Source organism: Myotis lucifugus, unplaced genomic scaffold (genome assembly GCF_000147115.1).
Source record: "Myotis lucifugus unplaced genomic scaffold, Myoluc2.0 scaffold_76, whole genome shotgun sequence".
NCBI classification, from domain to species: Eukaryota; Metazoa; Chordata; class Mammalia; order Chiroptera; family Vespertilionidae; genus Myotis; species Myotis lucifugus.
In genome coordinates this window covers 1,525,905-1,538,982 of record NW_005871124.1, presented here as the reverse complement: position 1 = coordinate 1,538,982, position 13,078 = coordinate 1,525,905, and the positions used below count along the sequence as shown (strand labels likewise).

General features: G+C 52.0%; 1 non-coding gene and 1 pseudogene across 1 annotated transcript; one reads left to right on the top strand and one right to left on the bottom strand.

Annotated features, from left to right (window-relative positions):
- Positions 1-1,873: 1,873 nt before the first annotated feature.
- On the bottom strand, positions 1,874-2,043 carry LOC111826407. Its single transcript, XR_002829745.1, has one exon. It is a non-coding gene; the product is annotated as a U1 spliceosomal RNA (small nuclear RNA).
- LOC106697494 overlaps positions 2,017-13,078 on the top strand; it is a 39,092-nt pseudogene continuing 28,030 nt past the window's right edge.

Here is a 13,078-nt window from a genome sequence, read left to right as displayed (position 1 = left end):
GTGGAAACCAATGACCAAGGCCGACTTGGGAGCCTGAAGGAGTCTACAGCCCTACGAGCAATTTTATAAACGGAGAACAAGCATGTGAACCAATCTTTCTATTGTCTCGAGAGAAAATGATATTAAAAAATTGTCGCCATATGAAAAGGCAGCCACAGCTGTGCAGCCCAAAAAAGTAGGAAAAAAGGAATGAGACAGTTGATTAATAAAAACATTATATATTTTTTTCTGGGTTTTGTGAAACTTGAGGTCTTCATGAACCTTTAATTATTGCAATTTATTATTTTTTTCATTTAAACATTTACTCTTATGCTAGGTTTTGTATTTGCAATTTTGTGTTCTTTTTCTTAAGGACAGTCCCCCTAAGTGTTCACTCTTCAGACCCACTATTAGCCACAATTGGCTCCTATTGGCTGTTGTTGTTATTAATATTTTATGATGATAATAGAGACCACACATGTGGCAGTTTATTCACAGGAGAAGATGGATGATAAATTGCAATCAACTCAAACTGGTCTCCTTCTCCTTCTCTTTTCCAGGAGGAATGGCTAGAATGGGGTTGAAATACCCATATTAGTCACCTCTGGCTGCCATAACAAAGAACCGCAGGTTGGGTGGCTTAAACAAAAGAAATGTATCGTCTCCCAGTTCTAGAAACTAGAAGTCCAAGATCAAGGTGTCAGCAGGGATGGTTTCTTTTGAGGCCTCTCTCCTTGGCTTGTACACGGCCGCCTTCTCTCTGTGTTTTTGCATGATTTTCCTTCTGTGCGTGTCTGTGTCCTAATCTCTTCTTATAAGAACACCAGTCATATTGGGTTAGGGCCCTTCCATATGACCTCATTTTAACTTAATCACCTCTTAAGGGTCTTATTTTCAAATACAGTCACCATCTGAAATAATGAGGGTTAGGGCTTCGATGTATGAATTGGGGGAGGGACACAGCTCAGCCCACACAGTAGGGCCTAAACCGTAGGCCCCCAGAAGGCAGACAATAGCCCCAGCTGCCCTGTCTAAGCTGCTCAATTAGTGCTTCCAAGCCTCGCTCAGCTCTGAGTCACCAGCTGGTGTCATCAAAGGCCCCGGCTTCCTTCACACGAGCCAGTCATGCTAAGCAGTCCTGGCAAGGGAGCCAGATTGTGGCAGGAGAACCACAACCTCCAGCCGGAGAGGGAAAAGCCCTCGGTAGCTGCTCGCTGACAGCAGGAGCCCTTTTAGCTCTATTTTAAGACGCTTTAAAGCGCTGCACATGGGGCCCTCTCTCCAGAAACGATATCCTGTCTTGCATTGGGAGGCACTTCTTGGCTCAGGGCAGGCTCAGGGTACCACCCCTGGTGCCAACTTAGTGGCAGCCACCCAGGCTAGGAGCTGCACCTCATCTGCATGATACCAGCTCTGATTAAAGTATTGCCAGCACATTCACTCTACTGTCTGGCGAATGTTTAATATCCACTGAGGTGGCCTCTACCCACGCTGAGCTGCCTGCCTGGTTAGTCCAACTTATCTCCATCAGGACCAATTAGTTTGCTACCTTAGGGGCTCCCGTCTGATCGGGATCATTAGTGGTCGCCATTAGTGACGGTGATTGGAGGAGAGGGAGAGAGAGGCAGCTCTTGGCCCAGGGTGAAGCTCGAGCAGGACCCTGGCTCCTCCTGGAAAGCCAAGACGTGCCAGCCAGCACCGGGACTCAGGTGCCATTTGCCCAACCCTGTGCTGGGAACCTGACAAATGACTGACCCCCATAAGATTCTTAAGAAGTGACTAGTGTCCTCATTTTCCACATAAAGCAAGTGGGCTTCAGGGGGTGTTAAATGACAATCCCGGCTGGGAGGGAGTTGAGAAGCTGTTGCATCCAGTTTCTTTTTCTTTTTTTCTCTAGGGGAGAGTGTGAACACAGTCCCCCCCCCCCCCCGCCCCAAATCATGCAGTCGAGTTTCCCACATTTGGGGAAATTGCCGAGGTCTGCACATGCGGAGTGCAATGGGTAAGCCTCGCCCCTGGAAAACCACCTTCGTGACCATGGCATCTCCCCTGCCAGGTAAGTATGGCATCCAGTTTCTTTATCTTACAGAGTAATATTAAGGCACACAGTACAATGGCCACGCCAAAATCATTTGCGACCCTCTTTTCCAGTATCTGCTACCACAGAAGCTGAAAAACAAAAATGATCCTCTTCTCAGATGCCCTTGCAGCTGGGTGGAGGACACATGTCCAAGTTCTGGCCAGTGAGGTATCAATAAAACTCACAAGTTGAGGCTTTCAGGGAAAACAGAATATTCCCCCTTTAAAGCACCCTTTGTCTTTTGCATTTCCCGTTCTTTCTGCCGGAAAGACAGTTGCAATCCCTGTAAATGCAGCATCCAGTCACGAGATAAAAGCCCCATGGTAAGGATGGAAGATCAAGAAAGTAGGAGATCGGGTCTTGACAACATAGTTGAGCCATTCTGCCAACCTGGATTTTCTGTTGCATGAGACAAAATCTATATTATGTTTGCCACTGTAAGCTGGGTTTTCTGTGAGCTGCAGGAAATTTTGTCCTGATACAAGCATTCAAATGTCATCCCTGGACCTGTGTTTTTCCTGCAAGGACAGTTCGGCTGGATATAGATTTTTGGTTGACAGTTTTCTTTCAGCACTGTGAATATGCCATCTCATGGTTTCTGATAGGAAATCAGCTGTTAATTTCTGTCTTGGTTCAGGCTATTATAATAGAACTAGAGGCCCAGTGCACAAAATCACGTGGGTAGGGTCCCTAGGGCCTAGCCTCCTGCGATCAGGGCCATCTTCTGCCCGTTTGCCAGTCCCCAGGCCGAACGTCGCCTCCGCCGCCAGGCTGTCAGGCTCTTGGGATCACCAGCTCATCCCCGGCTGCTCAGGGGCTCAGGCCTGCGGGAAAGCAGGCACTGGCGACTTCACCTCCGTGCCCGTGCGCTGGGCCGGCCGCTGATGGAACGTGCTGCCCACTTGGGGCTGCTCACGCGGGCACCACCGTCACCACTGCTGCTGCCGCTGCTGCTGGGACTTGAGGCGCTGACGGAAGCTGTGGGGCGTGCCCGCAACCTACCCGCCCCGGCGTGAGCAGCCCCAAGCGGGCAGCGTGTTCCATCAGCAGCCGGCCCGGCACACGGGCATGGAGGTGAAGTCACTGGTGCCTTCTTTCCCACAGACCTGAGCCCCCGAGCAGCCAGGGATGAGCTGGTGAGCCCAACGGCCTGATAGCCAGCCTGGTCCTCCCACCACCCACCCCGATTCCCCCATTCACCATCGCTGATCCATCAGAGCCTGTGGGCTGGGGGCAGGGACCAAGAAGTCAGCCATTCAGCCCGCTCGCCAATCCCCAGTCCCGCCCCGCCCCGCTCACGCAGGCCAGGGGTGGGGGGGAGCACCTCATGGTGACTGGTCGTTTGGTCGTCACAGACACTGGCTTTTTATATATATAGATACTGTAGACTGAGCGGCTTAAACAATAGACATTTATTTCTCATAGTTCTAGAGGCTGGAAGTCCAAGATCAGGGTACCAGCATGACTGAGTTCTAGTGAGAACTCTTCCTGGTTTCCTTGCATGGTGGGGAGAGATGGAGGGTAGGGGTAAAGGAGAGAGGAGGAGAGAGAGAGAGGGAGGAAGGGAGAAAGAGAGAGAAACATCCATGATGAGAGAGAACCATGGATCGGCTGCCTCCTGCATGCCCCACAATTCGGATCAAGCCTGTAACCCGGCATGTGCCCTGACCGGGAATTGAACCGTGACCTCCTGGTTCATAGGTCCACGCTCAACCCCTGAGCCACGCCGGCCGGGCCAAGGGCAGTTGTTGGTATTTTGAAGAAGAGCCAAGAAGCCCTAAAATCATGTCTCTTAACTAGAGTAACCCTCTCTGCCTAATGTTCATGGGCAGGCGGTCCAGCATGCAGACCCCGCCCCCAACACCAACGTACACATACAACTGGACCCGGGTTGCCATGCTCATGACTACAACATGTGCCCAGACGTTCTTATAATAAATCATATATGCAAAGACACACCTGAGCCGCAACACTCCCAGGAGCCTGCTGTGCACACACACAGAGGGTGGGCAGTCTCTCCTCCTGCAAGACTGGTTTCCAATGAAAATGCAGCCACCCTGTGATTGACAAGCCAGCCAGTAGCTTCATTCAGTTGGAATCCAAGATGCCATTACCATGGCGACCGCCATCCCTAGCAGCGTTGTTACCTTCCTGCTGGGAGTTGGCTGTTACACCTGGGAGCCTTTCCTTGGAAGCCACCCCTTCTCCCGGGAGTGGCTTTTCCTCTGCCCCAGGGCCTTGCTTCTCTGTGGCGGGTTGACTTCACACCTCCCTCTGGCTCTCCTCTGCTGGTGGTGAGGGAGGTGTTAAGGAGAGTTGGGCATTAATCAAGCTTGTGGACTCCTGGAACCTTCTAGCTACTCCCCTGGGTGTTGATGTCATGCCTAGCCAGAGGGAATATCTTCTCCACAGATCACCCTGAGGCTGGGCTATGATCACACAATCTTGTTGTTTTTTTTTTTAATTTAACACAAATATATATTATTGATTTCAGAGAGGAAGGGAGAGGGAGAGAGAGAGAAACATCAATGATGAGAGAGAATCATGGATCGGTTGCCTCCTGCACGCCCCACACTGGGGATCGAGCCCACAACCCAGGCCTGTGCCCTTGACTAGGAATTGAATCCAGGACCCTTCAGTCCACAGGCCGATGCTCTATCCACTGAGCCACACCAGCTACAGCTATGATCACACAGTCTTTGAACTGAAGGGTACAGCTCTCAGTGGGTGCACTGCTCAGATCCCCCGCTTTAAGACTGAGGGGTCGTTCCTCTTGCTGCGAGGGTGTCGGGGGCTGCTGAGAGCTCTCAGTTGAGTCCCTCTCTAGGAATTACCCGCCACCCAAGAGATCTGACTCACCCCAAATCACACTCTCTCCCCTGGGGGCAGACACCATTCAGTGACTGCTCAACTGGGGGTACAAAGGCTCAGCCTCTCACCCTAATCCAGGACCACTCTGTAGGGCCACCCTGGTTCCAAGGCTCCCAGAGGATGCTGGGAGGCCTCTGTTATGACTGTGGCACAGCTAAGACCCTCCTCTTTCTACTCCTGCTTCCCTGGCTCTTATAGAGGTTGACCCTGGAGTGTGTGTTGGAGGCTGGGTGCAGCCAATGAAAGAGGTGCCCATTGGAGCTTTCTGTGCCTTCTCAGGCTGGAGCCAGAAGGAGCAAAGGCAGTCCCCAGACACCGCCGGACACAAATACCAGGAGGCGGAAATCACTGGGGGCCATGTTGAAGGCTGGTGTGGGGAAGTACAAAGACAAACTAGAAGCCACCATGATAGCGAGAACCCATATTTCACCAGCTCTAGTCTCCGTGGTGTGGGTCACCTGCAGGGACAGCTGGCTCTCAGCCATGACTGCACAGGCACCCGGCCCAGGACCTAGAGAAGCCAAAGGAGAGGATCCAGCTAGAGCTGAGGAACCAATGGCCTAGCTGTTCCCTGGGGCCAAAATGGTGGGCCAGCAGATTGGCAGCCACGTGCTGCATGCCTTGCAAGAGGGCTGACTCACTCAGAGTTGCAGAATATAAAAGTGGCTGTTGCTTCACCTCTGCCTTCCAAATCTCATGCACTTTTCTCCAACAGCCAACCCCAATGTGGATGGGTGAGAAAAAGGGAATTCTGGGAAATGTAGTTCTAGCCTAACTAAGTGGCCACAGTGTAAAGGCACCAGGAGGCTGGAGTGTGTGTTGGGGGCTGGGTGCAGCCAATGAAAGAGGCGCTCATAGCTTTCTGTGCCTTCTCCTCAGGCTGGAGCCAGAAGGAGCAAAGACAGCCCTGGGTGAGCTGGGGTCTGGCAGCAAGTAACACGGAGACCTCAGTCTTCACAGAGCCTCCGGGAAAGGCCCTCACCTCCCCAATTCCCTCTCCAGGCCCATTACCGACCCGCTCTGGATTAAGCCTCTTTCATTCTGGGGTGGGGGGGGGGATGACAGATGGATGATTCGAAAGCTGATCCAAATGAGCTGGAGAGGACAATAATTTCTCCCTACTTCACATCAGTACCTTAGCGAGCCAGATGGAAATCACGCTTTAATGGCCTGGTCGCATCTGATAACGCGGCCACTCATACTCTTAGCCTGATGTCTCTGGACTCCGAAATGCCTCCCACTAATATTCCCCAGAGAGAGGCAAAATGGCCTAAAAGATGACACAGCAGCACCTGGTGTGTCATTTCAGAAAGCCCCGAACATCTCCCCTGCTGGCCTACTCAGGCCTGGAAACCCCACGTCGCAAAGCTTCCATTATCAGTCATTTCTATTCCCTAGTGCAAATGAGATCTGGAGAGGCGCGCGACATAGGGTAAGTGAGGGAGCATTAGACACTTGACAGGGACAGAAATGGAGAGCCCCGATGAGGGGTGTGAAAGGCATCATTGTCTATGTTCACCAGTTCCCGTGGCATTTGCTTTTTTCTGGAATCACAGAAAGACTACACTTCCCAGCGCACTTGAAGTGAGACTGAGGTCATGTGATGGGGTTCTAGCCAACAAGATGTAAGTGGAAATAATGTAAGCCACTCCTCCCAAGCATTGCCATTAAAACCATCTCCTGCACCCTGGCCTGTGTCGCTCAGTGGTTAGACACTGAAGGGTCTCGGATTCCATTCCCAGGCGAGGGCATGTACAAGGGCTGCAGGTTCAATCCTTGGCCCTGGTCGGGGCGAACGTGGGGAGGCAACCGATTGATGAATCTCTCTCACATCAATGTTTCTCTCTCTCCCTCTCTCTCATTCCCTCCCTTCCTCCCTTCCACTCTCTCTAAAAATCAATGGTTAACCAAAGGACTTATATACATATATACATAACCCATGGACACAGACAATAGATAACAAATATCCAATCGATCCTCATTTGCTGTGGATTCCGTATTTTCAAATTTGCATACTCACTGAAATGTATCTGTAACTCCAAGATCAAAACTCCCCTAGCTTTTGTGGCTGTTTGTAGACATGCTGAGGTCGAACAAGAGGACCCTCTGTCTTTTTATTTCAACTCTCCTCTGTAAACAAGTGTCCTTTCTGGGATCTACTTAGTGCCACCTTTTCCACATGTTTGCACTTTTTTTGTTGGTGATTTTGCTGTTTTAAAATGGCCCCCAAGTGTGCTGTCCAGAGTTCCTAAGTACAGGAAGGCTGTGATGTGTGTTAGACGAGTAAAGAGGTGGGGCATTTCTACAATGGAATATTACTTGGTCCTGAAGAAGAATGAAATCTTGCCATTTGTGACAGAATGGATGACCCAGAGGGCATTATGCTAAGTGAAATAAGTCAGACAATGAAAGACAAATGCCACATGATTTCACTTACATGTGGAATATTTTTTTAAAAAGAATAAGCCGAACAAAACAGAAACAGGCCCATAGATATAGAGAAAGAGCTGATGGTTGCCGAAGGGGAGGAGGGGGAGGAGGAGGGGCAAGAAGTATGATGTCCCTTTGGCCTAGAAAGCCCACTTCTAGAACTGTATCTTTGAGAAATGATTTTTCTAAAAAGTCTTCTCATGTGAATAACATGCTCCTGAAAGGGCGAGGGCTACACCCTCCATCTTACCCCGGATCCTCCATTTTGGGGCAGCAGCCATGTGCTCAGCAAGGAGCTTCTTCCCGGAAGCCCAAGCCTCTGCTAGCCACACCCAGGATTTCTTTAAACTAACCAATGACAATCAAGGGAAGTGCGCGCCATAGACACAACCACATCCTGTGTACTTGCGCCTGGCCAATCGGCAGGGCCCATAGTCCTCTCTCCTCCCCTTACTCCAACCCCCCTATAAAACCCCTCTTCCCACAGGGCTAGCACTCTCTCTGCCACTTGCCGCTGCGTTGGCGAGCGTGGGGGAGCCCGAGCTAGCTCAAATAAAGACTCTTATGCTTTTGCATCGGACTCGGCTGGCTCCCTGGTGTGGTTTCTTGGGGATCCTGAAATCTGGGCATAACACTGCTACACACGCATCTACTCATTCGTGTTGAATGTTATGTATGACCTCTTGCCGATTTTCCTGTAGGTGAGGAAGTTACCAAACATACAGTGGTAAAGAGAGAAGGAACTTTCCAGAACACTAGAGATGAACAGAGGCAATGGTTTGATCCAGGTTGGAGATGCAGGGCAGAGCCAGAAATGAGGCGATGGATGACTAGAGAAGTGTCTATGAAAACTCAGAAACAATGTTAGTGAAAAGTTGCTCAGGAAAGTGGTCCTGGGACTGGCCCTGATGCACCAACTGGGGCATCTTTAACTCAGGCCCTAGGTTTAGGGTGCAGCTCTTCCCCCACCCCACTTCCAATGCCAGTCACAAGTCCAGGTCTCTACCTGTGCTCCGACCAATGGCTGTAAATCCGAGGTCCCCACACCTCCTCCTCCTCGGCTTCCATTCATTTGCTAGAGCGGCTCGTGGAACTCACCGCTGTATTAGAGGAAGGGAGAGGGAGAGAGAGATAGAAACATCCACGATGAGAGAGAATCATGGATTGGCTGCCTCCTGCACGGCCCCCACTGGGGATCGAGCCCGCAACCCAGGCCTGTGCTCTGACCAGGAATTGAAGGTTCATAGGTCGATGCTCAGCCACTGAGCCACACCGGCCGGGCGTGGCTGCGGGTCCCCCTCCACTGGTTGCTGCGCTGTGTGACCCGGGACACAGCGTTTCCCGCCGCCTGCTTTTCCTCACGGGAACAGCCAGATGGAAGAGATGCAGGGAGCAAGGTCCAGGGGCGACCAGGGGCACCGCTCGCCACACACCTCCACGTGTTCACCCACCGGAAGCTCTGGGACTTTGACCTCCTGGGTACTTGTGGAGGATTCATTATACTGTAGGCGTGATCCAGTCAGCATTGGCCATAGATGCCGATTCAAACTCCAGCCCCCTCTCCTCCCCGGGCCGTGCGTGGGGGGGTGGGGGGCTGAAACTTCCAATCCTCCAATCACATAACCCGCCCCCAGCCTGCGGGGCGGTCCCCAAGCCCCTCATTAGCATAACAAAGACGCCTCTCCGCTCGCCCCGCCCAGGAAATTCCAGGGCTTGGGGGGTGGAGCTCTGTGCCAGAAACTGGGCCGAAGCCCAGCTCTCTCTTCGCTCCTAAAAATCAACATCACAGGCCTCTAGTGCTGGCCCGAGGCCGCCAGCCAGCACACCCAGGTGTGCTTGGAATAACAGCACTGCAAACAACAAGAAACATTTTTACAAATCACCCCAAAGTAGCCTAAAATGTTAAAAACAAATTTAAAAAAAAATCAACATCGCAGGCAAGAAGGGCAGGTTCTCCCCCACGGGGATCACCGCGTTTGGTCATCTGCACCCCCCTGGGCCCAGGCCTCGCAGAACTTCCTGTGTTTGGTGGGAAGAGCTGGGCCCTGGAGTCAGGCGGCCCTGCTGAAGGCCAGCTTCCTCTCTTACCCGCTGTGTTGTATTAAGTAAATCACTTAACCTCTCTGAGGCTCCCACTGCCGAGTGGAACGAACACCCACTCGGAGGGCTCTGGAGGAACAGAGGCGGCGGAACATCAGCCACAGCAGGGGCCTCCCTCCCCTCCGGCCTCATCACCACGTGCAGCCAGACAGGCCCTCACGCTGGCGCCCCGTGGCTGTGGGGGGCTTCACAGGTGTGATAAGTTAAGGATCTTGAGGTGGGAAGATTATCGCGAGTGACTCAGATGAAGCCGAGATGCTATCACGCGTGTCCTGATACACGTGTCCTGGCGGCAGCCACCAGGAGCCGGAAGAGGCAACAGGTGCCCCGGAGCCCCAGAGGGAGGCAGCCCGGCTGACGCCTTGATTTCGGCCCATGGGTTCCGCAGCCACAGAAACTACTACCGTGACCCGCCGAGCCTGTGACCCCAAAGTGAGGGCCACGCAGGGAAAGAGGGGATGGTCCCTTGGGCGAGGTCCCTGGAGGGAGGGTTGTCCTGGGGGACCCCGCGATGCCCACTCACACTCGCTCCCACGGGAGGCGTCCTGGCAGGAAGGAAGTGAAATAACATTTTCTTCTCTGCTTAGGACACAAACTCCCCCTCACTGGGGCGGGGAGGGGTCCCCGTATCTGAAAAGGATCATGCGGGCCTGGTCCCTGGCTGCACTGAGGTACCCAGTGGGGGACAGAGCCCGGGCAGGTCAAGCAGGTGGCGTCGCCCCCTGATGGCAGCTCTCCCCAGCCTGGAGCTAACCCACGTCTCGGGCGCTCCCAGAGCTAAGCAGCTCCGCCAGGTGCCGCGGAGACCCTCAGCGTGCGCCCAGCGACGCACGGACAGTTTGGCCCAGAAAAGGCAGGCGTGTTGAAGACTAATTACACTGCTGCTTATTCAACACGGGGCCGGAATGGATCGCAGTGCCTTCACGGACCACAAGTTTTCAATTTGCAGCACAACCAGACCCTCCAACGTGGCACGCCCTTGCTTGCAACCTGACTCCTTTTTAGTGGGTTCCTGCGGCTGCCAGGTGTAGCCAGCCTTCCCAGAACCCCCGAGTGCCCCGGCCTGCCCATTGGCAGAGACCTGGCCACGTGGGCAGCGCTGACTGCTAAGCAAGTGAGACTGACATTCATAAAAGTGGGGGTGGGGGCACCAGTCCCTCCCAGACACCACCCACTAAGAAAGCAGTCATTCTCAGTCTGAGGGCCCAGTAGTAAACACAAGACACTTTTATTTTTTTGTTAATCCTCACCCAAGGATATTTTTTCCATTGATTTTTTTTTTTTTTTTTTTTTTTTTTTTAGAGAATGGAAGGGAGGAGGAGAGACAGAAACATCAATGTGAGAGGCACACATTGACTGGTTGCCTCCTGCACACACCTGACCAGGGTGGGGATCGAACCTGCAACTGAGGTACATGCCCTTGAATGGAATTGAACCCACGACCCTCCAGTCTGCAGGCCAATGCTCTAACGACTGAGCAACCGTCTAGGCCAGTGATGGCGAACCTATGACCATTGGATGTCAATCTCCAGGGCAACCTTGGACACAGGTGACCAACTATCTCCATTTGCCAGAAACTATCCCCATTTTTAGCATTGACAGTCAGCATCCAGGAAACCCCTCACTCCCGGCCACACTAGGCTGATGCGGAAGCTGGCAGGGGCTCCATCAGCCCGGGAACCTGCATGACTCCATGGAGCAGAACACTCCCCACCCCCACTTTCCACCCCTGCCAACAGCAATGTGTGTTTTGGACTTTATGTGGGTGAAAAATAAACCAAACTGAGCTTTGCTATTTTGTGTGTTATTGCTGCTAGTGTAACCTTAACTGATACACTAATATTTTTGAAGAAACACAGAAATATCTTATGTTCCTTCAGTTATTTTAAGAAGACAAATACCAGTTATAAACAGAAAGACTATATATGATCTGGGATAGCCCTCGCTACACCTGTTATCTGGGTGTAATTATTAATAGCACTCCCTTTACTCTCCAAAGTGTCTGTTTGCACAATATCTAATACTAGTGGCCCGGTGCACGAATTTGTGCACACTGAAAAGAGATTAATTAGAAGAAAGATTCGTGTGGTAATTACGTTACTGCAAAAACTTACATGTCAAAATAGTATATATAATATAGTATTATAAAATTGAAACACACGTGCGATTGGCACCAGCGAGAGCTTTATATGTATCACGCATGCGTGAGGCAACATTTATTTTTAAATTGCCAGTGCGCATCATATGTACCAGCTGGTTGGTTTGTTGGTTGGACGGTTGGATGGTTGGTCAGTTAGCCTTTTATATATATACTAGAGGCCCGGTGCACGAATTCGTGCACCAGTGGGGTCCCTTGGCCTGGCCTGTGGGATGGGGCTGAAACTGGCTCTCCGACATCCCCTGAGGGATCCCAGATTGCAAGAGGGTGCAGGCCAGGCCAAAGGATCCCACCAGTGCACGATCGGGGCTGGGAAGGGACGCAGGAGGGCTCCAGGGCATGTACGGCTAGTCTCGCTCAGTCCCGATTGGCCGGACCCCAGCAGCAAGCTAACCTGCCAGTTGGAGCATCTACCCCCTGGTGGTCAGTGCACGTCATAGCAAGTGGTTGAGCAGCCTTAGCATATCATTAGCATATTAGGCTTTTATTATATCGGATAGATAATTTCAAGTGTGAATGCAGGCCTAAAATGTTGTAGGAAAATTATTAATTGAATCCTACTTTTTTTTTTTAATCTTCACCTAAGGAAATTTTTTCCATTGATATTTTAGAGAGAGTGGAAGGGAGGGAGGCGGGGGGTGGGGGTGGGGAGAGACAGAGAGAGAGAGAGAGAGAGAGAGAGAGAAGGAAACATCGATGTGAGAGAGATACATGGATTGGTTGCCTTCTGCTTGCGCCCCAACTGGAACCAAGGATTGAACCTGCGACCGAGGTACGTGCCCTTAACCGGAAATCGAACCCTAACCCTGATGTTTCTATCTCTCTCTCCCTCTCCCTTCCTCTCTGAAATCAATAAAAACATATTTTTTAAAAATAACTTTTAAAACAACCCGTAGAAATAAGGGGCTATGCTGCAATGGGTGACACGCGGCCTCCAGTGTGGGCCCAGGGACACATGGGAAGGTGCCAGTGCAGACATTCAAGGTCAATGTCCCTGATGTCGTGGGGTCAGGGGAACTGGTGAGGCGGGTTGGGGTGGAGACCCCCGGGGGCCAGCGTGGAGGAGAGTTAAGGAGCTGGGACCCAGGCCGAGGCCCGGGCGGGGGTGGTGGGACCTCTCCCTGCAGCTCAGCCCCTCAGGGAGCCCGGCCACAGGTGAACAATCCAGACAGGAGGCCGCGGGTCCCGCTGCACGCTGCTTCCCACACTGTTAAGTGAGAACAAATCCAAAGCAAATACTCGCGATATTTAGAGCTTTCGGATGCCCATGTTTTATTCATGCACATTAGCATGGGGTCTGCAGGCTCCTGGGTCTGCAGGAAATTAGAAAATCACAGAATGTCAAGGCTAGAAGCGGCCTGGGGAGTGACCTAATCCAGGCCTTCTTTCTGCAGAAGAGGAAATTGAGGCCAACGGGGTGGGGGGGGGGGGTGGGGGCAGATGGCCTGAGGTTACAGACA